Raw genomic sequence first — 22,316 nt, 5'->3', positions numbered from 1 at the left:
TCTTTTATGATGTCCATTGCCTTTTTACTCTGAAATTATATTGTAATGGTATACATTGGTTCTGAATTTCTGTCTTCTGCTGTTACTGCTGTTTTTCCTTTCCTTGTTCATGTTACAGCATAATTTAAATGATCTTAGAGAGCTGATTAGGTGAGTCTCAAGCTTTTGAAGTGTGTCTTTGAAGCACTGAGTCTCAAGCTGAAGGGAGATACTACATAGTTAATACTGAAATCACTTTTTACAGAAACATTTAATTTAAAAAAAAAAATTGCAAGCTGAAAAAAAAAAAGTTATTCAAAATGCCTTGTTAGTGGTAGCATCCTTTCTACTGCTTCCAAACCCACTGAGTGCTGGAGCCCTGCTCTGAAGCGAGCACTGCAGCTCCATATTCCATGGTGCAGCCTTAATCACTTTAATTAATTCCAGCCTTACTTCTGACCATAAAATACTTTTCAAGACTTCTAAAAATGAAAAGAAACCCTTTTTTAGATTGTAACTTGGCTCATGTTTTGTCAAACAATGTTCTACAACTATAAAGCTGCCAAAAAGATGAATTGGAGCGTTTCTGATGAAAAACTGAGAAGTTTATGAAGTAGTAAGTGAAAAAGCTCAGCAAATTGATATTGTTAAGTGTTGGTTTTGTTTTGGGTTTGAGTTTAACATGTCTTTTTATCAGTGTGACGTGGTCAGGGTCCTGTGCCATCAGTATGCTCAGTCCTGTCATTTGCGTAAGCGTTGATTAATACCTTATTGTGCAGGTTTTTTGACTGCAGCGGGGCTGTTTTACCAACATGGAGCGTATGTGGGTGTTGGTCTTTTTGGTTAGAGTTGGAAGTAACTTCTAGGTTAGTTGAGCTACGTTCGCTGCCTTTATACACTTTCACTCAGTTCACTCCCTCTTGAATATTCGCTTCTTGGCATTCGAGCCAGTGTTTTATTTACAGTGATCTTGTGCTAAAGCCGTCTGCTGTACTATGCCTGTTTTATCACCAGAGTAGTAATTACAGATACTGTTCTCCTCCTCACTTTGATACCTTTTGTTACGACAGGCTTTCAGCTCTGTCTCTTGGCTGACTGTTCTGCTGAAGAACATTATAAATGGCTTATAATATGTTCAGTTTGTTTGGCTCTCATAAATAGTATCAGGAAAAAGATGTCGTTTTTGACCCACTGCTGCCATCTGTAAATGTGTGCCTGTTAAGCCTTTGAGATTGTATTTTCTTAAGATTTATTTTTTAAAAAAAGAAAGAGTAGGAACTAAAAATATATCCAAATTTACTCAGCAGTTGCTGTAAATCGCGTGAGTCTGAGATGATGCCAGATTCTGTTTTGGATGTGATGCTAATCCATCAGCATTGCTTCCTGGGTATATAATGAAGAGGCAGTAAAGTGTCATACAAATGGAAAATTGTGGGGTTTCAGGACAGACAGGAATGTAAAATATGGACTGCCACAAGGCCTGCTGCTTAATGCATGTAGAAGTTCAATGGCTGGGACTGATCGTGATACAACAGTCTGCCACAAAAACGTGAACTTCAAGTCAGAGATTGCTTTTCAGAATTTAAGGCATATGTATTTCTTTTTCCTTGCTGCCTTTATTGACATGATCTCACAGCAAGATTGGTGTTGTACCTATACAACACACTGGGAGAAACTTGGCTTCACTTTTTAGGACATCCTCTTCCCTTCCAGATTCCTCTAAGAGGTCTTCAAGCCACATCTTCAAATGAACTCTTGGCCATGAACATACAGGTTGCCGTGATGTGAAATTTACCCTTTAAAATGCTTTTGTAAATAATAAATGGCCATCTAAGTTTTAAACCATAGTCATTGCTGTGGACACAGAATTTCTAAAATATTTTAAATCGTTGTGTTTCTTGATATTTCCAGGATTAGGGAGTGGAAGACAGCACACATGTTCCTTCCTGGGTGGAATTGTGCTAACTGCACAATTTTTTTCTGAAATGAGTTAACAAATTGTATCAAAGTATAGGAAGTTGTCCTGCAGAATTGTGTTTGAATTCTCAATTAAATACCCATAAGTGGCTGAGGCCCTGAGCACATCCTATCAACAAGGGTATAAACGCCATTAAAATCAGGTGAGGTTTACGCCTGAGTTCAGGGTCGGGCAGTGTTACCCCCCTGTATTTTGGCAGAGTTCAGACTTTGCGTATCTGGGCTTAGAGGCACCAGCAGACCGAGCTCTGGCAGGTCAGTGGAAAGTGATGCATGCCCTGACCCTTCCACTTCAAAGTCAAACATCTCTGCATAAATCCGTTTCGGTGATGATGTGAGCTAGAACTATGTGCCCTTCATCGAAGCAGTAGATACAAACACCCCGCACCTATGTTGCTGACGGGGCAGGTGAGAGGGGGCTGTTGTCCTCGGCAAATCTTTGGCAGCGTGTGAATTGGGAATCCTCGGTTTCAAAGAGTAGTACGAGCCTCAAGATGTTGAAATTGAAATGGAGGTTGTTTCACCTCTTCGAAGAGTCGGAGCTTTAATTTTACAGCAAATATCTTCTTAAAAGAGAACTTTTGAGCAGGTTTGTCGCAGCAGGAGGGAGAGAAGAGCAGAACGTGATCTGCAGAGAAATAGTTAAGCTGAGCATTTACTTTGGTCATACTCAAGCAAATCCAAGTTGCTGGCATCGTGCCTCAGCCAAAGTTATTTAGTTCGTTCCTCAGCTGATGTGACTTTGGTGCTGACTGTAAGAAAGAGTCAAGTTTGTATGGAGCAGGAGTTCCACCTCACTTACGTGCCTTTTGTAGACCAGGCGTCGTCTAAGACCAGTCATAGATTTCCTCTTTCTTTCCTTTGTGCTTGTCAGAAATTTGTCTTCAGATTTGTTGTCGTTAGAGGACCGAGTTTGTGCGACATTACCTTGCGTCCGCTGTGAGCTGAGAACATACACAGGGATGTACCTGTGGCTGAGTTTATCTGTAGTAATTTGTTGAGTCAGGAAAACTGGGTGGTGAGACTGTGCCTCCAAGCCTGGCAACTCCCATAAGTATGAATGAGATTCATTGAATTAGCTGTCTCGCTTCTTTCTAAGGATAGTCAGAAACAGGAATGTCTGGGGGAGGAAGTTGGCTGAGGCTTGTTCCATATGTGCTAGAGAAAATATTGATTGGATGTGGAAGCAACTTGGAGAGTTTCTTGAGGACTCGGGCTTTTGTTCCATTTAAATGAGCGGGGTTTTTTTCTCATTGTTTCTCAGTAAGCTTCTTCTGAATCCTGTTTTTGCTTCTGAGGCTCCAGTTTGCTTTGGAGACCCGCAGGCAACTTCTTTCCTCTCTGTTTGATCCAACAATTGTTGCCACGGCTTTGAAGTGTTGAGTCTGCTGGCAAAGCCTGTGCCTTTGTAACCTTTGAACTGCCGTTGTGTAACACAGGGCTAACTTCCAAGAACACGAGGCGGTTTCTCTGCCTTACAGTACAGCAGCAGGCATGGTCAGCATGTCCTGCTCCTACTCCTCCCTGGAAACAGAGGTCCTAACCACTGGCATGCAGAGCTGAGGAGAGGGCATCCTCAGGCAACGCCAAGAATCATTCCCTGAAGGTGCACCGAAGTACTGTGTCCCATGGGTTTCCAGATAAAAGAAGTCGTAAAATTTGTGTGTTGATTCACAGTGCTGAATTCATTATTCTGTGAAACGATTTACTGAATGGTTAGAAGATGTTTAAAGATCCCTATGCACATTATTTGCATGGTATTAATAACAGTCACAGAAAGAGGAGAACATAAAAAAAATACATGGCTTATGTTTTCTTGTCGTGCATTCCTGTATCCTTGATGAGGATGCGTCACACAGCTGTTTTCCTTCTCCAGACCTTTCTCTGGCTGAAAGGATAACTTGATGAGACAGGTGTTTTTAGACAAAGTGCTGGGGATGTAAAAAAGAAATCTTCCTGCTAGAACCTCAGAGAAAAATTCTAAACTGGCTCTTCAGTGGTCCTTGGAAAGTATCATTTTATACAAGTGATACTTGATGTCACTTAATATACATTTGCTACCCTGAAAAAGGTTTAATTCTTAACAAAAGAAACTGCCAACTGCACCTTCCTAACATACATGGTGCACGTTGGCCCAAACGGTTTATTTTTTTTTTTTCCCTTAGCCAGTTAATAGCATTGAAAGTTGACTACCACTGAATTTCCTTGTGCTTTTGGGACAGCTTGGTCTGGAAGTCTTCAGCATAATTGTGCAATAACAATGCAAAAATAAGCAAACTCTAAACAGCTCTGAAGTGCTTAACATGACAACACACACACAATTTTGATTATCTAAAGCCTATGTCGAAAGCCTGGAACAGCCTGTGCAAGGGACCCCATGTCTTCAGGGTACATCGCTGTCCTGTCGGCTGGTGCCTTCCAGCTGCCCACAAAGCTGGAGCATCTGGGGCTCAGAGGCAGCTGGGCTGCATTTATTCCAGCACTCAGTGGCTTGAACTGATGAGCACACAGCTCTGCATTGCTCCTGAGTGCCTGTGTGCAGCACTGGGACATCCCAGAGCCAGGAGTTTTCCTCCCTGAAGACCTCCAAGTAAGGAGGACTGCTTCCTTTTGCTGAGAGCAGAGTGATGAACGCTGCCATCCCCTGTGCCATTGCGTCAACTCAAATATTTTAGCCAGAGATTCTGCCTATCTTAGAAATTAATCTTGGTTTGTAACTAGTATTAATATTTACGATCATTGCTTCTGCTATTGCATTGCTTCAGCATATTGCAAAAATTCATATCCCTCTGCTTCCTAAAGATTTCATTCATCAGCCTGACTCTTCTTATTCCAATTATGATTTAATAAAGATAGATCCTTCTACCACAGCTTCATGGCGTTTCCAAATTATTTATCCTTTCTATGACTGACATGTGTTTTACAGCAATGAAGTGTCATGGTTCTTGCATCAAAATTTCTTCTATAAAAAGGATGCACTCTATTTCAGTGAGCCAAAAATAGACAGACATTGCCTTCAGGTTTAGATGTGCTTTACTCCTTGCTTCATTGTGAAAATGATCCATAAGGATAGCTGTTTAGAAGGAAAAGTCAAGTGAATTTCGCAGTAAAGTACTGAGTAACAAGACAAGTAGACCGTTGTGAGCTTCATTAGAAATTGTATGTGTGCATGTTTGCACTTCTGTCCAAAATGAGGTTTGGTTCTCAGTATTTTTTTATAGGTATGTTTTTTCTGCTTTGTGTTGTTCACTTTGTCTTCCTACCTGAAATCTCCTATAGCTGCTAAAGCCTCGTGATTTATATTATTGTCTTGCTGTATCTTTTTTGATAAAGTAGCATACAGTTGATTCCTTTATTTTCAGCATGCTCTTTGTCTTTATCAACTTTTACTGCAAACCATAGCAATTCATTCTTTCTCAGCCTCTGGTTCCTACAAGGTCTTGTACTAAAGGCAAGATGTTGTGAGATTTGGGGCTTCATTTATCACAACAGAATTACATCAACAGTTTTGCAGCAAAATGGAAAAGTTGGGAAAACAGTGAAAAGCTGCACCAGCAGATTTCATACATCAGGCTATTAGCAAAACCTGATTTTCCAATTTTGCACAAAAACAGAGCAACTTTTGTTTGTGTGGAGTCCTGCCAAATCCACATTAATTGTATTTAATTTGATTGCTTGGAGCCCAGATGAAAATGCTTTTCAAATAATCAGTTGACTGTAATCATGGAGATCCTGATTCAGAAAAAAGCCTTGCTGAGGAAAGTATACAAGCATATGCCTGAGTTCTGTAAAAGTTGAGGGACTTAATCATCTAATTAAAAGCTTTCCTGAGCAAGGTCAGGAATGTTCATAGGAGTCGTAATGACGAGCACTCTCAACCTATGCCAGAAACAACACCACTTGCGGTCTACTGATTAATGATTTTCATGGTTTCCTGTCCTTTGCTTTTTTTTGTTCTTAACGACTCCAACAAGGATCTCCACGTCTGAGACTCGTCCCATATGTGCTGTCAAGTGGCAGTGCCCCTTGTGCAGCATGAGCCCATTTAAAGCCACGTTGTGTCTTTGCATCCCGTTACTGGCCTCTCCCTCCTCAGGAAGACCATCCTCATGGTGGCTGGTCCCCGTCTCTCTACTTGCTTTGCTCTGCAGCGCTCATGTTCTCTGGGACAGAAACTGGCTCTGCACCAAGGACATCTGTTCATCAAGGTGTGTTGGGTGAGAAGAGCATCTCTTCCTTCTTAAGATAGCTGGTAACAAATATTTGGAGCGTTTCTATTTCTTTTTGTCATGAGTTCTTATGGTCCCTATGCTGGGCAATATTCCCAGTCTTGCCATGGTGGCATTGCATAGCTCAACCTCAGGCGTGTACTCAGACTTATAGGACACTGACATCCTTGGCATCACCACGTCCTGGCTGAGGGGGCTCAGTACCGACTGAAGGATGCAGACCAGAATGCACGTACCCTTGCTAAAGCTCTCTGCGCTGTCGGTGAGAACAGTTTTGTACTGGATTTACAGTACCAAAAACCAGGTATATGGAGCTGTGCGGGTGATTCAAATAAAATAGTGTTTCCATAGCAATGAAGCAGTTACGTGTGATACAAATGATCTAGAGTTAATAAAGAATCAAGAGAAGCTCAAGTTTGAATATTTTCTATGGTGGAAGTGAACCAGAAATGCTAAGGGAAAGGCAGATGTTGAAACAAAGATAAAGCCAAGTGCACAAAAATCCTTTTTCCTAAAAATAAAGCAACATAAAAAAAGGCCTGTCAGATTGATAGTCAGGGTAGCATTTAGCTCTCAATGACTAAGTTAAGAACAAAAAGACTGCAAAAATCAAGCAATATGGAAAGGTAGACAGCTGAAGAGAGATTTCCGCTTAAAAGAGCAAAAAGTTTTTCAAATTTCCTTACATTTTGTCAAAATGTTAACCTTTGAAAGATGAAAGATTCCACCTTCCTAAAAGCTTGTAAAAAACCCTCAAAAACCCCAAACAAACCCCAAACCCCTCAAAACCAAAACCAAACAAAAACCCCAGCAGCCCATCCTTAAATGTTCCTGTGTTTTTCCTCTCTTGGTACACTCGTAAGAAGACTTGGCAGTGGAAATATTTCAACATAGTACGAATATTAAAGATAAAGCAGCAGGGAGGTACTGAGGAAATAGAGAAAACCTTGGACTGCTTTTCCCTGCACACTCTTGTTTTCTTTCTTTGCATATTTAGCAGGGTTAAAACTAGGTCAGACTCTGCCCGCCATGTGCTGAAGCTGCGGCTGTGACATTAGCCTGGAGCTGCCTCTGGCTGCTGTCAATTTTCAGGGCTGGTACGATATTTCTGGTGGAGTTGGCGAGCCTGATCTTCCTCTTGCAGACCATGGCATAAATCAGAGTGACTCTGCAGAGCGGAGTAAGGCGCGGCGAGGGATGGAGACAGCACGGACACTGCGAGAAGCCAGTGGGATGCTGATATTGAAGGCATGGTCAGGAAGGAGCAAAGGGTCTGTCGTATGAGTAATAGTCACCCATAGCGCAGGGGGCCTGGGTCACAGCAGAGCTCATGACTTTGGGCAAGGGAGGGTTTCACGTCCTCTGCTGGAGAGGCGGCCAAAGGGTTTCTTATTGATGTGGACGGGGTGGGGGACAAGATGTGTGGGTAGGGACACTTGGGTTAAATAGGAGTCTGCCTGTCAGCCGTCGCGTCTACCGTACTGGGGGAAAACAGAGCAGATATTTTTCCCTGCATGAAATAATGCACACAGCGGCACACAGCTGCTTGCCACCATTTGGTGGCCTTTTTGCTTGAGCAAGAGTGTTTCTGGCAAAGGACTGAACCCCGAGCCAGGTGCTCGGTGCCAGTTGCGTTAGCGTTAGAGGAGGTGGAACACTTTGTGCTAAAGAGGCGGAATTCGGTGCTTCATGGAAATCTGGCTCCCAGCAGCCAGGCTGGGCGGCGCTGAGGTTCGCCATCACGGCAGGAAGGGTTGGCCTCGAGGTTTGTTGCCACCAGCAAAGGAGGCAGCCCAAATTTCAGCAGGACCCGTGGGCCAGAGGGTGCCGGGGGATTTTCTGAAGCGGGGAGGAGGCAGGACCAGGCTGGCTGCTGGGAGCAGTCCTTGTGTCATTTGCTGCTCCTTGGTTTCTGATCATGTCGTCATACTGGTCTGTCTCACTGCCAGCATCCCCTGATGGAACACTGCCGTGTGTCACCACGTTGTGTGCCATGTTACTCCCTGCACCCGATTACAGCTCTTTTTATCCTACAGTAGAGTTTAAAGGACAGACCAAAGTCCAGTAACTAAAGTTCCTTGGGCTTCTGAAATGAACCGTCTTTACAGGGAAGCATAAATCCTAATGTGCTGACACAGCAGCAATGTATCAGCCCTGATAAATGGACCTTTAACAAATCAGGGTCAATATTGAAAAGGTGAGAGATTTCTTTCTTTTTTATTATTATTCAGAAACACAAAATGAGTCAGTCGGAAGGGAGGCCATTCTCCAACAAGCCTCTGAGAAACTCCCCAAACAAGTGCACCCCATAATGCTTGCTCATTGTAAGACAAGCTTGGCAGGCACACAGGCTTGGATCCCAGACTAGTGAGAATGTACCTGCTCTTTTTTTGATGGGGTGTTCTTTTTCAGTTTGCCTTTTCTCTGATGATTAACAAATTGAGATCGTGTTTTCAGAAGGAAGGCTAATCACAGCGCCTCAGCCCAGACATGTCAGTCAGGAGGTTGGTGGGGTGGGACGAACAGCACCTAAATGAGGTTGCTGTGTTCTCTGTCTGGAGAATTTCCTTCTCCACATTTGCTGTGTAAAGTTCTGATCTCAAGGACTTAGAATTAAATGGTATGAAGCCTCCAGTCTGTTTTTATTCAAATGACCCAGGACAAAGTTGTGGACTTCTAGAATACCTTGACAATAGCAGGATGTAGTGGGGAGGAGGAGGAGGCATGAGGAGACGGCGATCCAAGTGTCTCCCTTGGTTTTGGCTGAGTTGAGCAGTGAAATGGAGGCAGTATATCAGCCAGTACTGTTGTGTAAAGGATGCAAGATGCATCTGTCATGCTTCACAGGCTGCAGAAGCTATTATCCTTTGTGAAAGGCAGAATATTTCACTAGGAATATTTGAACCATCCCTGATTTGCTGGATGTTGTTGAAATGGGCTCTTAGGCTTGGTATCCAATCAGCCCAGCTGTGCTGAGCGGGACCTCTTGCTAAGCCCCTGAGTACAGCAGGGACATTGACTCCGCAGAATCCCTCCGAGTGACACATACCGTGTCGGGGAGAATTCACCGCCTGCAGCCCTGTGGCACGTACATTCGCTGGGGCAATCGGGGCAGGGTGAGAGTGCGGCTGACGTGGCACTGATGGTGAAGCTGCTGCAGCTTTCCAAATCTGGGCCCTGCAGAGCAGCCAGGGGCAGGCTGGGCAGCAGCTCTTAGAAACTTTCCAGCCGAGAGCCAAGCAACGGCTATGCAAAAGCTGAGGATGCACAGCTCCGCGCACTCCCACCCGGCTGCAATGCCTGGTTCAGCTCAGGACCGATGAGACGGCTGGCACAGAGGCTGGAGGAGAGCTGCTCATCTGCTGCATTTTGTACAAGGGCAGATGTAATTGCCAGCAATAGTTGGGACAGTCCTGAGCAGATTCCCACTTTTGAATGCTCTGTTGCTGTTTTAGAAGCTAGACATCTGCCATTTATTTTGCATGCGGTTATTTGTATGCAGTCCTGGGTGTGTGTCCCCCTCAGGATTTCCTGCATGCTGAACATGGCCAGATCCTGTTGGGGTTCTTTCCACTGTAAAACAAGTGAAATCGAATGGGTTCCTTCAACCACAATTTGAATCCATCAGATCACTTGCCCTTACCTAAATGCAGTCTGCTTTCCTGTGTGGTCCTGGCTCTTGGCAGCTATAGCTGTAAGCAGCAGCTCTGAACTCCACGGTGCCCTTCCCACTTCACAGTCTCCTCTGATAATGGCTGGTTGTCACAGTAAGTCCCCTGTGGCCAAGGGATGAAGGGGGAGATAGCTTTTCTAAACTGCTGGACTCCTTTGGGTGGGCATGTCTTTCCCATGTCATTTGCAGCGGTTCAGCCTTTGAAGAAGATTGTTCAGGCTGGGGTTTGGCCATGAGAAGCAGACATCAAGCTGAGCAGGAGATCCTCAGCCCCTGGGCATAGAGAAGGGGAAGACAGATGGGCTGCCAAAAACTCCAGTGGGGTCAGCGTGCAGCAAGACCTTTGGTTGTCCCTGTCACATGTGTTGGTGGCCAACACAGTCAACCCCACTGCAGTTCCCTCGGGCCTGGGGCTGGGAGCATTGGAGGATGCTATAGGCAGTCGTGAGTGAGAGGGACTCATCCTCGCAGAAGAAAGGAGGCTTCCAAAAGCACAAGGAACCTCTGACCCTTTCGGACCTGACCTGCAGACTGTGTCCCAGGGGCTGAGGGGCAGAATCCACCGCTGTGTTGGGTGTGGAGGCCAGCATGTTTGATGCTCCCAGGAACATTATAATTGAAATTCTCTATCAAATGCCTGCATATTTATCTTAGAGAGCTTGAAAGAGTTATGAATCTGCTGAGTGTGTATCAGGCTGAGGTGGAGAGCACAAGAACAATCATCATCGCTGTGGCAGGCAATATATTATGGCTGGCTTGCCAGGCTGAAAAGTGAATGTGATTTGTCTTTGTGTTTGCTTTAGCAAGGGATAAGAGACTGTTTTGCTTGCTCAGGTGTTTTGAGTCTTTTAACTCTGCCTTTGTCTTGCTGGATTTGGGAATTAGCTTCTAAGTGTTTGTGCATTCCTCCTTCTCAAACTGGAGGTTATTTGTGTGTTTGTTCAAAATGAAACAGGTCTGCCGTATGTGATATTACTTCACGCTCTTGTTGATTGCTTTGCTGCTGCTGCAATTTTGGAGGGGAAGTGGCACAAAGGAGCTGAAGTAGCGTTTCTGTTTGAGAAGAATGAGGCACAGAAGTGCGCTGTTTATTTAAGAAGCTGTTGCTGTGTTTGTTAAAGCACGGATAAAAAGAAAGCATTCCAGTTCAGGTTAAGGGACTCACAGGCAAGACAGACACCTGAAAGGGAGACAAATAGGTGCAAACAGTGGCATTCAGAAAACCATATAGTGGCAAAAATTTTGGCCTTGCCTCTAGAGTAAGCTGTCTTCCTGCTAATGTGGCTATCTGCTTCTGGAACAGAATTAGTTTGCATCTGGCCAGCCCAGAGCCGAGGCACAGAGCATGAGTCTGTCAGTCCTCACCCATGCAGCCATGCCCTTAGTGTGACATTAATGCCAAATGTGCAGCTGGTAGTAATTTTTTGAGAGAATTATTGAGTTTGACACTGACACAGTAAGGATTTTGTAGGGTATCTCTGGAGTTTGTTCCTACAGGAAAAAGGAACCATTCCACAATAATTCAGTATCTGGTTTACCTAGAGATGTCACAAAATATACCCTCTAAATGGCCTGGATGAGTACCGGGTGGGTAGAGGACTTTATTTTTTGTTTCTTAATTCACTGGGAATAATTCATCAGCTGACAGCTGTGCTTGTGAAATGACTAGGTGCATCCCTCAGAAACAAGCCCTGACAATCCATTCAGCACCCAATTTGGCTTCCCTGCATCTGTGCACTTGTAGTCGCTCTGTTACGCAACCTCTGTGCCTCTACCCACAGTCTGTTGACATTCATTTATTCATTTGATTTCAGCTTCTCATGCAGCAACTGCTGTCATTTCCATATTACGAAAGGATGCTGGGAACATGTTGACACAAGGCTGGGGCTTGTGTCTATGCTCAGAGACCAGATGGGGAAAGCTCTGTACTCATCAAGGAAAAGAGGGTATTCAAGGACATCTTCCCTTTAGATGGAGGCTCTGTTGGGAGAGATAATCCGGAGTGGGACTTCCATTCCATGAGAAAGGTTAGAACAAACATTTTGTCCTGTTTTTACAGAAGAGAAATCCCATTTATATGGGTGGGAAGAAGCAAGAACTTCACAATATTCAGTAGAAACAACCCAAATGCTCTGATACAACTGAAACAAAAATGAGCCTGAAAGGCCAAGCAAGAAGTAAACCTTCTTGCTCTGGGTCCTAGGATCCAGTCTCCCTTGGTGAGGATTAGAAAAAACAGTAGAGCTTTTGAACATGGCACTCCCAGCTCTGTGAGGCAGCTGGGAAGCCCCAAAGTCCTCACAAAAGGCAAATCTTCCAGCCTCTCCCCGCTGCAGCTTGGTGCCTGAAACCACCCATTGTGGTATGAGAAATGGATGGCTTGCAGTAGGCACACAAAAAAGATTTAAGAGTGATTTTTGGACTAAATGGTTTCATGTTTGCCTGGGGCTATGGGGAAATGGACTGGACAGTTCTTACTTGATTTCTCACTGTACTCATCTATCTAGCTAATGCTCTTCTTTTCAGTCTACATCACCTACATTTGTCTCCCCCATTCCCAATTTGATCTACCAGCTTGACACAAGAGATGTGATGTAGGTACACCTCTCATCTGTATTACAGGCGAAAAGCTGCCCTTTCTTTGGAGAGGAGAGAAAAGGTGAACAAGCCCTCCACAAAAAGGTGAGACCAGCAGGTGCCCTTTCATTTTCTGGGGTTGTCTGCTTGTTCTGGAGAAAGATGGATCTTGGCTCAGAGACAAAACCAGAAAACACCTATTGAATAATCTTCTACAGGTGACAAAAGCTGCAATGATCAGGGGAAAGAAAAGCTTCCTGGAAGCAAAATGCAGGTCACCTGGAAACACTGACTTCAGCCTTCACACATCTTCATTTGACCTCCTGTCACAAACTGGCCAAAGCTCTGAAAGGATCTGCTTTATCTCTCCACAGAAAGGAAACCTGCCTCCCTGTAATTTTTATCCAAAGTGGTTATGCTGTAAAAATGTGATGACTGCCTCTGCAGCACTCGCCTGCTTCTATAATGGGATAATTGCAGATAAAGGTAATGTATTTTTAATTTCATATCATTATTAGGTTGCTGGTAGGTAAATGCATAGAAGATGGTTTAATAAAGCAGTTTGGAATTTCCCATAGTGAGCTGCTGGAAGGACATATCAGCCATGACTGAATAGCACAGACCTAATCGATATTTGCAGAGCTGCTAGAGAGGAGATTAGGAGAGGAGGTGAAATGTGATGGCCTGTCCCTAGCTTTGGTGCACTGACAAATGCTCAGGGGTCAGGGCTCAGCCTGAGGGGCAGCGCTTCTGCTGGCGCTGTTGAAGCGAGACCCAGGAGCTGTGGCTTCCAGTCCTAGCTCTGCTAGAGATGGTGGTTTCTGTAGTCAAGTAACTCTTGTGCAGCTATAAAGTTAGACCAAAATTATTCCCTTGCCTCCTGCTCCAGAAAGGCATTGATAAAAAAAATCTCTTCTTTGAGCACCTGTAGGTGTTAGGTGTGGGTGAACCCTCTGTTGATATCTCCTGGGCTGACTAAGGACCAAATCAAGTGCTCAGCAAGCTTGGACTTCACTATTCTCTTCCACCAATGGAGGAAAATTACTTTTGCTTAGTCTGTCTTGCATTGTTTGACATAAAAGATCAGCTGCTGTGTTTCTGCCCTCTGCCTGCAACTGCAGAGGCTGGTGAGGAGCAGTCTGGTTGCAGCTGGTCTCCTCTGTGAATCAGGAGAATAGCAGGAGCTGTTCCCACACAGGTAGGCACTGCATTAAGAAACGGGCTCTTGGTCCTTCATTCAGTGTGTTTTGTCCACAGCCCTTTCATTACAAAAAAGGGTTTTTCCCAGCACTGAAGGCATGAGCATTTCTCTATTATTAAATTTCTGCTTCACTCCCCTCGTTTGGAAAGGAGGGGATGCAGAACAATGCTGGATCTCCAGCTCCCTGACATCTCTTTGATTTCCCATATTGTCCAAAAACTCTGTTGCCTCACTCAATAGCGTACTCAGCCTTTCAGCTGTGCAGGGAGCATCGGCTCACTCATTAGTCTTCAGTTCTTTCTGCTCTTTTTTCTTTCAATTTTTATATCTAGCTTACAGCCGTATTCTTCACGTTATGGAAATCTTAGCTGGTGTGCTCAGGTCTTAGTGGAAATACATGCTGTTTGCCAAGCAGCCTCTTCAGCTGCTTGCTTTCAATTCATCTCTTCTTAGAATTCAGCCGCTGACTTTCATACCAGGTAGGATTGCAGCAGCCAAATCCTGCCGGATTCACATGTTAATGTGCTGTATCCCGTGTATGTGGAAATAACTTTAATGGCCCTGAATGTGAAAGGAGTACAGATTCTTCTGCTTAGAATGGGGGTTTGACTGATTCAGCTCTTAAAGAGAGTGGTTTTATCATATTCCTTATGAATGGTTGGGTAAGAACACGTTATTTAAGACTAATATTAGTAAAGAAAGAAGTTCCTTTATTTATGTTTATGCTTTGGGACTCAATTATATAATAACATATTCCGTCTGTCCGTTTACCTACCATTCACAGTGCAGCGAAGAGGCTTGCCCAGCAATGGAGAGCATGACATTTGACTCAGGAAATTTAAAAGTCATGATAAAAGGTGATTAGCGTTATTTAAAAATGCAATTACTGTTTGGCACGAGGCAGGTTTGGGTCTTCTCCGATTGCCGAGGAGGTGAGGGCTGGATGTAAAAGGCACTTGATGCTGCTGGTGCTGGGTGAATTGTAAATGTTTCATGACTTCTCTCACCTTAGAAAAAGTGCGGTGCCAACCTGTCACAGGAGCACGCTTAATTGCTCTTTGACAACATTTCCATTGTCGCCTGAATATGCACCGTGGCCCTGCCTTCCACCTCCACCCCTGCCCTCAGAGCTCTTGACATTAAAAGCTATTGATGGATGAGCTTGTTTTGACTAATTTTGAATCCACTTGAACGTTACGGGTTTGAAAGTTCAGTGCTGATGTAACTGAGTTCATGCCCTGAGGGAGAGGACAGAAGCAGAGGGAATTCCAATGGGAAAAGCTGATGGAAGAGAAAGAAAGGTGATGAGGAGAGACATCAAGACCCAGCTGGTGGTGGGAAAGGATCAAAGGCAGAGCAGAGAATGGAAAATTAAATACAGTATGTGTGTGTGGATGTGTATTTGGCTTGTTCTTTAAGCTGGACTTAGCAATGGGTTTTCTTCTTGCCTGAAAAGTGACTTAGTTAAGGGAATGAAATCTGTTTTGCAAGGAAAAATACCAGTTGTATATGTGATGGGCTGAAAAAGCTGATGAACTTGATCCTGTGTGCCAGACCATGACGCTTAGGCTTTTGACTTTTTAAAGAAATCTTCCCCTCCCTCCTCACCGTTTCCTCTTTGCTCTCCCAGCTCAGGTGGGCAGGAGAACGAGTTTAGCACAGGAAACTCTGACAGACATGGGAACGGTCGTTTCCAACCTGAGGCAACTGAAAAATATAATCAGACAGACGTTAGAATATATAAGGTGAGGTGCTGCGTAAAGACTGCCTGCTCCCGCCGAGGGCTGCACACGAATGGGCTCGTGTGCATGGGCAGAGGAGGCTCGGGGAAAGTTAAGATTACACAAAGCAATCTCACGTTGCTTTCAGCATCTCTTCCAGAATGTGAACTCCCTTTCATCACCATTCAGAAGTATTAATATCTGCTCCTCTCATTGCATCACACCTGGATGGCTGGCAGCATGTAATAGAGGTCAGAAAGGATTGTCTTTCTTGGTCTCCACTTCGCTGGCCGGGAGCTGACTGGTGTAGATGAGGCATGCTTACAAGATTATAATGGTAATTTGTAAGCCTTTCCTCGAAGCACTGCAACTGAGTCTGTTGTATGAGTGAAGCTGATGGCCGAGATCCAAGTCTTTGATAAATCACTTTATTGCTGACCTAATGAGTTCTTCATGACAAGGAGATTTCTGCAGTGGCTCATTCAACAAGCTATTTTCTATACCGGTGGTCAGGACCGAAGAAATGGCTGTGTGCAGAACAACTAGGAGATATGCCATTTTGCAGACATTAATTGGAGACTCGAATGTTTTCATTGTCAAACACCAGATGTTCTCCCTTTTGTAAAAAAATAAAATAATAATAAAAAAATAATGTCCAGGCAGTGGCTTAATTTAGATTTACTTCATTAGCTGCTGATGTCACTGCATTCCACCCTATACAAATAATCGATAAGATTAATGTCTTTCCTCCCCAAGAGACTCATCCTCTCTTTCAATTAACCATAAAAGCTTGATTTGAGGCAGAGGGGGCCAAAAATCTCTGAATCTGCTTTCATTCTTTCCTCCTTGGAGAGATCTTTGTATGGGGGAAGGTCTGGATCCACATGGGTCATGGCTGGGGGAACGATGCTACCACTGCGAGCCCTGCTTTAAACTACCCAGGTCTTGAAGCACTGAGCAAAAGGGGTTGGTGTCTTTTCTTCCCGATTGCAGAAGGGAGAACCACAGTGGGCAGGTTAAATGGTTATTTGGCTGCCAACCCTGTCTTGTTGCTTGGCTGTGCCTTTTCTCCTGGGTTCCCTGCATGCAGCACGGCAGCCCGTGCTCTTGCACTGAGGGCCCCTTGCAAGTTTTAATGTAACAACCAGATGGAGCTATCTGAGGTCTTCAAAAATTGGTATTTTAGATGACTAATTATCATGAGGTGACTAATAGCTAATGCTTCTGGGCAGAGCTGTACCTATAATACCCAGTCATCACAACATTTTCTAAAAATGGGGAGGAAAAGAAAAAAGATAAATTTTGCCTGAGCTGGAACTTTTTCCAGGTCAAGTCTTTTCTTATTTCACTGTTAATCTTGAAATATTACATAAAGTTTGGGGCTGTGAAACTTCTGTGAGGTTGGATCTGAGATAATTAAAATGAAATCTTTTATCTCTGGAGACTATGTCGATCTGGGCAGCACAGGAGCATCTCATGGGACGTTCCCAAGGAGCCATCTCACCACGCTGGCTGCCGTGCGAGCTGCACAGAGGGGCTGGCTGTCACTCCTTGGGTGAGGATGCAAAGAGCTCTCCCTGAAATCCCTGCAAAGCCCCAGCAGGCTCTGCTTAAACAGAAGGCAAAAAGCACTAGTTTAAACAAAGCGCAGGATTTTACACTGCACCAACCCTCTACAGTGAAATTAAAAGTTGTTCAAGGTGAGGAACTGGGGTGTCTGGAGTGTCAAGGCTGAATCGTCCAGCAGCTGAGCAGGGGTGGCCAAGTTTTTTTGCCAAGATATTTGACTTACCAGCAGTGGAGGCTTATCTCGTATCCTCCATGCTCCTGGCCTGGACTGCTGGCCACCACAGTCTCCTCCAAAAGCAGCCACTCCATTAGCTTTCTCTTCATTTCTGGGCCATATTTTTGCATTTTGTTTTTCTTTCTTTTCTCTAGGAAAGTTTCTGTGTTGGCCACAGTGGTCAAGTTTTGGTGTCTCATGAATATTTTGGGTTTTCCTTTGGTCCCTGGAATTTCCTTGTGCTCCACAAAAACCTTTAACTCTCTGTGGGAACCTCCAGCAGCCTCCTTCCGGGCTTGAAGGAAGGACAGGGTCTTGCCTGTGCCCATTAGCCAGCATCCTCCTGGGGCAGCAGTCACCTCTGTTTCTATAGCACCTATAGGAGCTATATGCCATGCACTGCATGAAGGCTGCAGAGAATATGCAAGTGAGGAGGCAAACCTGTTGCAGCACTCTCCAAACCAGCCGGCTGCAACGAGGTCTTTTACCATCTCATACCAACATACTTTTCATGCCAGTCCCTCTGCTGCCTTCTCCTTGTCCCTCCTCATCCAGGGCGCACTCTCTCTCTGCTCTCTGCTGTTTATCCTAGAGTGCAACTGCAGGAATTCCAATGCCTCTGTCAACTCCAGCAGTTTTTGTTCTTCTGTCTCTAGTGCCGTAATAGACAGTACCAAGGCAGAAGGCTTGGCTTTAGAAAACATGATTCTGCAGTGACATACCTTAAGCTGGGTCTCAAGTCTCTCAAAATTAAGGTATTTTCTCCTTTCACAGCTTAAATTCTCATGAATAAGTGAATGATATAGTTGTAGGAAATGGAAGGCTGTTGTAGCTTTGACTTTCCAACACAGTTTCTCCAATATGATTTTCTCCATTCTCATCATATCAGAAGCGGTGAACCTATACTGGCTTATTCAAATTAAGTCAGTGGCCAAGGGAACACAAACCCCTCCGGCCGTTGTAATTCAGCATTGCTCTGTTGACTTGTGACCCAAAGCATGCAAACAAATTGTGTGTGTCAGAGGCAATAAGTGATGTGAAAATAGAAGATCACTGGGTGTCGTTTAAAATCATAAAGTGTTTCAAATATTCACCAGGCTTCGGTCAGTTTGCACAGGGTGGCTTTTTGCTTTGATGTGTGGTAATGGACGTGCTTTTGGATGTAAAAACTTCCGAACAGCCATTATTTTAGGAAGTTCATTCCGCAAAGGAGTCTCAAAACCAGAGTCATTTTGCCAGACTGGCGCTTTCATTGCCATGCGAACTGTGTGCTTTGAACAATTGTCTAAATAAAAGTTTATTGATGTTGCAGGCAAGCTCGGGCTGCTGGGACTGTTTGGGTTTCTTTTAAATGGCAAAAATCAGGCTATCCAAGTTCACACCAGAGATGGACTTAATTCTGTTATTTGTTTTACTTGCTTTCTGGGCTGACTTGTTTGGTTGGTTTACTTTCTGTTTAACCCTTTGCTAACTTAAGCAGTGGTAATCAACGCTTGACACTTGCACGTCCTTAATTGCTTGGCATCTGATTGTAGGAGTAGTATACTTGTTGTAATAGCTAGGAGAAGAAAGATGTGTGACAGTTTGGGGTGGGGTAGGGTTGTGATGAAAATCAGGCAACCGATTCAATTCCCTGTTGAAAGTCACAATGTGCGTTATCTGCTATCTCCTTGTGCCTGTGCAGAGCTATCAGCAGCTGTGAGATCACAGCTGTCAACTCATACAACCTTGCAACTTATGCTTAACAGGATTTCCTCTTCGGTTATTAAAGTAATAACAAGAGATACTCTGTGGAAAGCAACAGAATCCATAGAAATTGGATGTACTGTTTCCCTGAGATACACCTCAGCTTATTTTCTGGCAAAAGGCATTAAGCACTGCACTTTTAATACCTGTAGTGAGCTGGAGCTTTAGGGGCTGTGTGTCACCAAACGTGAAGCAGGTAAGCTCCCTTGATTTCAAGGCAGACTTTTACTGAGATTTCAGCTATTTAGTGTTTTGTGTCTGGTGGGACCTGTAGGCAGCCAGGGCTCTGGCGTGGACGTGCTGGGACTTTCCTGTAAACTGAATACAGTAACAACATCAAAGGGGCTTTGAATTATTAAACTGGGCTAGTGTTAGGTGTCTAGAACATACACTAAATAAGACAACTTTTGAAAAGCATAAACTTAGATCTGATGAATAAATAAAAGAGTTTGGAGACAAATTTCTCCCCAAACTTAAATATCCTTAGCAGGACAAACTTTGCCCGTGTGTTAGCCTTTGCCTACCACACTTCTGGGGATTCCAGACAGCTCCATGCACATCCCTCTGGGTCCCTGATGCACCATCCTTCCCACCATGCCCTGTATAAAGGGCTGGCAGCAGGTCCCCGATGCTTCCAAGGCTGCCCTGATTCTGCTTGCCACATCCAACCCCTCTGCCTGGTCCTGCCAGGCTGCCTGGAGCTCCCCGGCTTGGCCATGGAGCAGGCTGGGTGTCTGGCAGGCAGCACACACCTTCTCCCAAGGCATCCCTTGGGGTATGACAGCTGTCACAGGTCTTTTTAAGAGGGCAATGGATCCCATCATAAGCAGTGGGAGTGTTCCTGAAAGCCCCAAATCTGGCAGTTATTTTAACTAGTCAGTAAATTAGATTTCCTTGTGTGTGTTGAATTTGCTTGTGGCAACAGTTGTTACCAAGAGCGCCTCTGCCTTCTAACTTTAGAAAGAATATCAACAGTGTAGAATAACAACCAAGAAAATCAACCAATTATTTAGCAGCCATTCTTTGTTTAAACTCTGAAACAACCCCTTGCTGTTTAGCCAGGAACTTGATAATACAGCGGAGGTCTGTGTCACTGCTGAGTATTCGAGAGTCCCTGAACGTGGCAAGTGCTTCATCTTGTCTGGGTGGGCTTGTATTATCTCTAGCAATTCCTTTCCCTGTGTGGAAAATGAAATTCCTGCTTTGCCCTGTCTAGTGAGGTGCTGGGTGAGCTGGTCCAGCATCTCTGCTGGAGCCAGCTGGACCTACTGCAAATGATAAAGCAGAACTGAAATTTGACATTTTATGGTCCAGCTCCAGTATGGCTGGCTGGCTATCGATATACATGTGTGTATTTGTCTGTCTGTCTATATCTTGTCCTACAGCCAACTGCTATGCACATATTTATAAAATTACATTTCAGTCCTGATTCACAGAAGCACTTACTACCTCATAAATCCCTCTGCAATTCTGGACATTTCATCTTTTTTGCTGGTATTTTTGGTGTAAAGCTGACAAATAAACAGCTAAATATTTCATTCACTGGCTGCTGTAATCAACTAGCTATAAGAAGAGGTGGCAAAGTTATTTATATTTTTCAGAGAGAATAATTCTTTTCTCTCCTTCCACAAGGCAGAAAAAATGCTCTGGTAATGTAGGAGCTTAGAATTTCCTTTGAAAGTGCCTTTAGTTGACTTATGAGACAAATGAATGCAGTTCACTTGTATTAAAAAAAATATTTTATAACCCTTCTATACAATGAAAATGATGTGTGAGGTGTAAATATTCTAGAGTAAAAAATGCATCCATTAACATTTGTGAAAGAAATAACTACAGAAAATGATGTTGCAAGTGATTTCTTGCCTGACCTGGGGCTTTGCAGTTCATCAGCCAGCCGGCTTAGAGATCCTCTCCTGCTTTCCAGTTCCAGCTTATTTCAGGCCAATGTGCCTCAGTGAACAACTGTGCACTGCAGCTTCTTAGATGAACACTAAATGGGGTGTTTCCATTGAAGCTATGCTTATTTAAACACTAAGGTCAACATTCTTCAGTGTCTGAGGTGGCACTTCAGCAACATTGATGTGCCCATGCTGATGTCCTGGGGCAGGCTGGTATATCCACTTGGAAATCAAGGAATTCGTATCCACATAGTGTTTAGGAAATCTTTCTTCATTTTACTTCTTACGTGTTAGGTATTTTGGACCCCATAGATATACTTTTTTTTTTTTTTTTTTTAAGAATTGCTTTTCCATTAAGAATGAAGTGAACATTTCCCATAAATGCTTTGTCTTTTGTCCATTTTCCCTTACCTTGAGAAATGCTTATCTTCATGTGCTTGTTTACTCATAAGATGAAAAAGTACCTTTCCTTCCTAGTCATCCTGTACGAATCCACAATAAAAATGAGGCATATAAGCCATCAGAGACATAGCTACAGGCAAGAAGAAAGTGGGCTTAGTGACCTTGATGTGCATGCCGTAGTTGTTATGGCAACAGGCGAGCGAAATCACTGTTGCTAAGGCTCAGAGAAATAAAACAATCTCAGTCACTTAATGGTCATTATTCTCTAGTAACTTAATTTTGAGTTTGCTGCGAGCTGAACTGCAAAATGAGTCAGCAAACAATCCGGAATACTTGGTAGAAATATGAATGAGAGGGGGTTTCTTTTCAGTCCCCATCCCCTGAGCCCGTCCAGTGACATTGTCAGGGCCATCCCCCCTGGTTTTCGAGCACTGGGTGAATGGGGGGGATAATTCCCAGCAGTTTTTAGGGGCCACACTGGGACACGAAGTGCAGCCACGGGGCAGGAGCAGTGGATGGGGGGAGCTAAGCCCCTGGAAGGGCAGGAGGCAGCTGGAGACGTTTCCCTTTGCTGTCCAAGAACAGTGATTTGCAGCTTCTATTTATGAACATCAAATTATAATCCTGTCCCAACAATACTAGAAAGTTTAGGTCTTTTCCTCCTCCTCACATATTGACTTATTTGCCTGATGGAAAAGCAGGGAGATGCCATACTTTTATTCTTGCTTGACCAGAGCTAAGATTCGGCTAATCCTCTCAGATGTGTGAGGACTGGACAGAAGTGTGGTTAGACTGGGTGGAAAATAGTTCATTTTACTGGTGATTTTAACAGATGAAAATAAAGACCCTCTTAAAAAATTCTAGTAAGCTAAATGTTGGGAGACAACTTTTTTTGATCAATTTCCTAAACCTTAAACAGTTTTAGGGATTTTAGCAGAATGGAATACTGTAAAACTGCAAGAACAGAACAAGTGTACAAATATCAGTGCCAGTTTTCACTGAAAATGGCAAAAGAAACCCCATGAAAAGTCTTAATCCCAGTAACATTCATGGATATTGAATGCACACAGTGGGAAACTGTAGTCAAATTGCATTTTGCTGTGAAAATGAATATCGCCATATGTTTGGAA

Source organism: Falco punctatus (genome assembly GCF_963210335.1).
Source record: "Falco punctatus genome assembly, chromosome: 4".
In the NCBI taxonomy this organism is placed as follows: Eukaryota; Metazoa; Chordata; class Aves; order Falconiformes; family Falconidae; genus Falco; species Falco punctatus.
Note: the sequence above shows the minus strand (reverse complement) of the source record.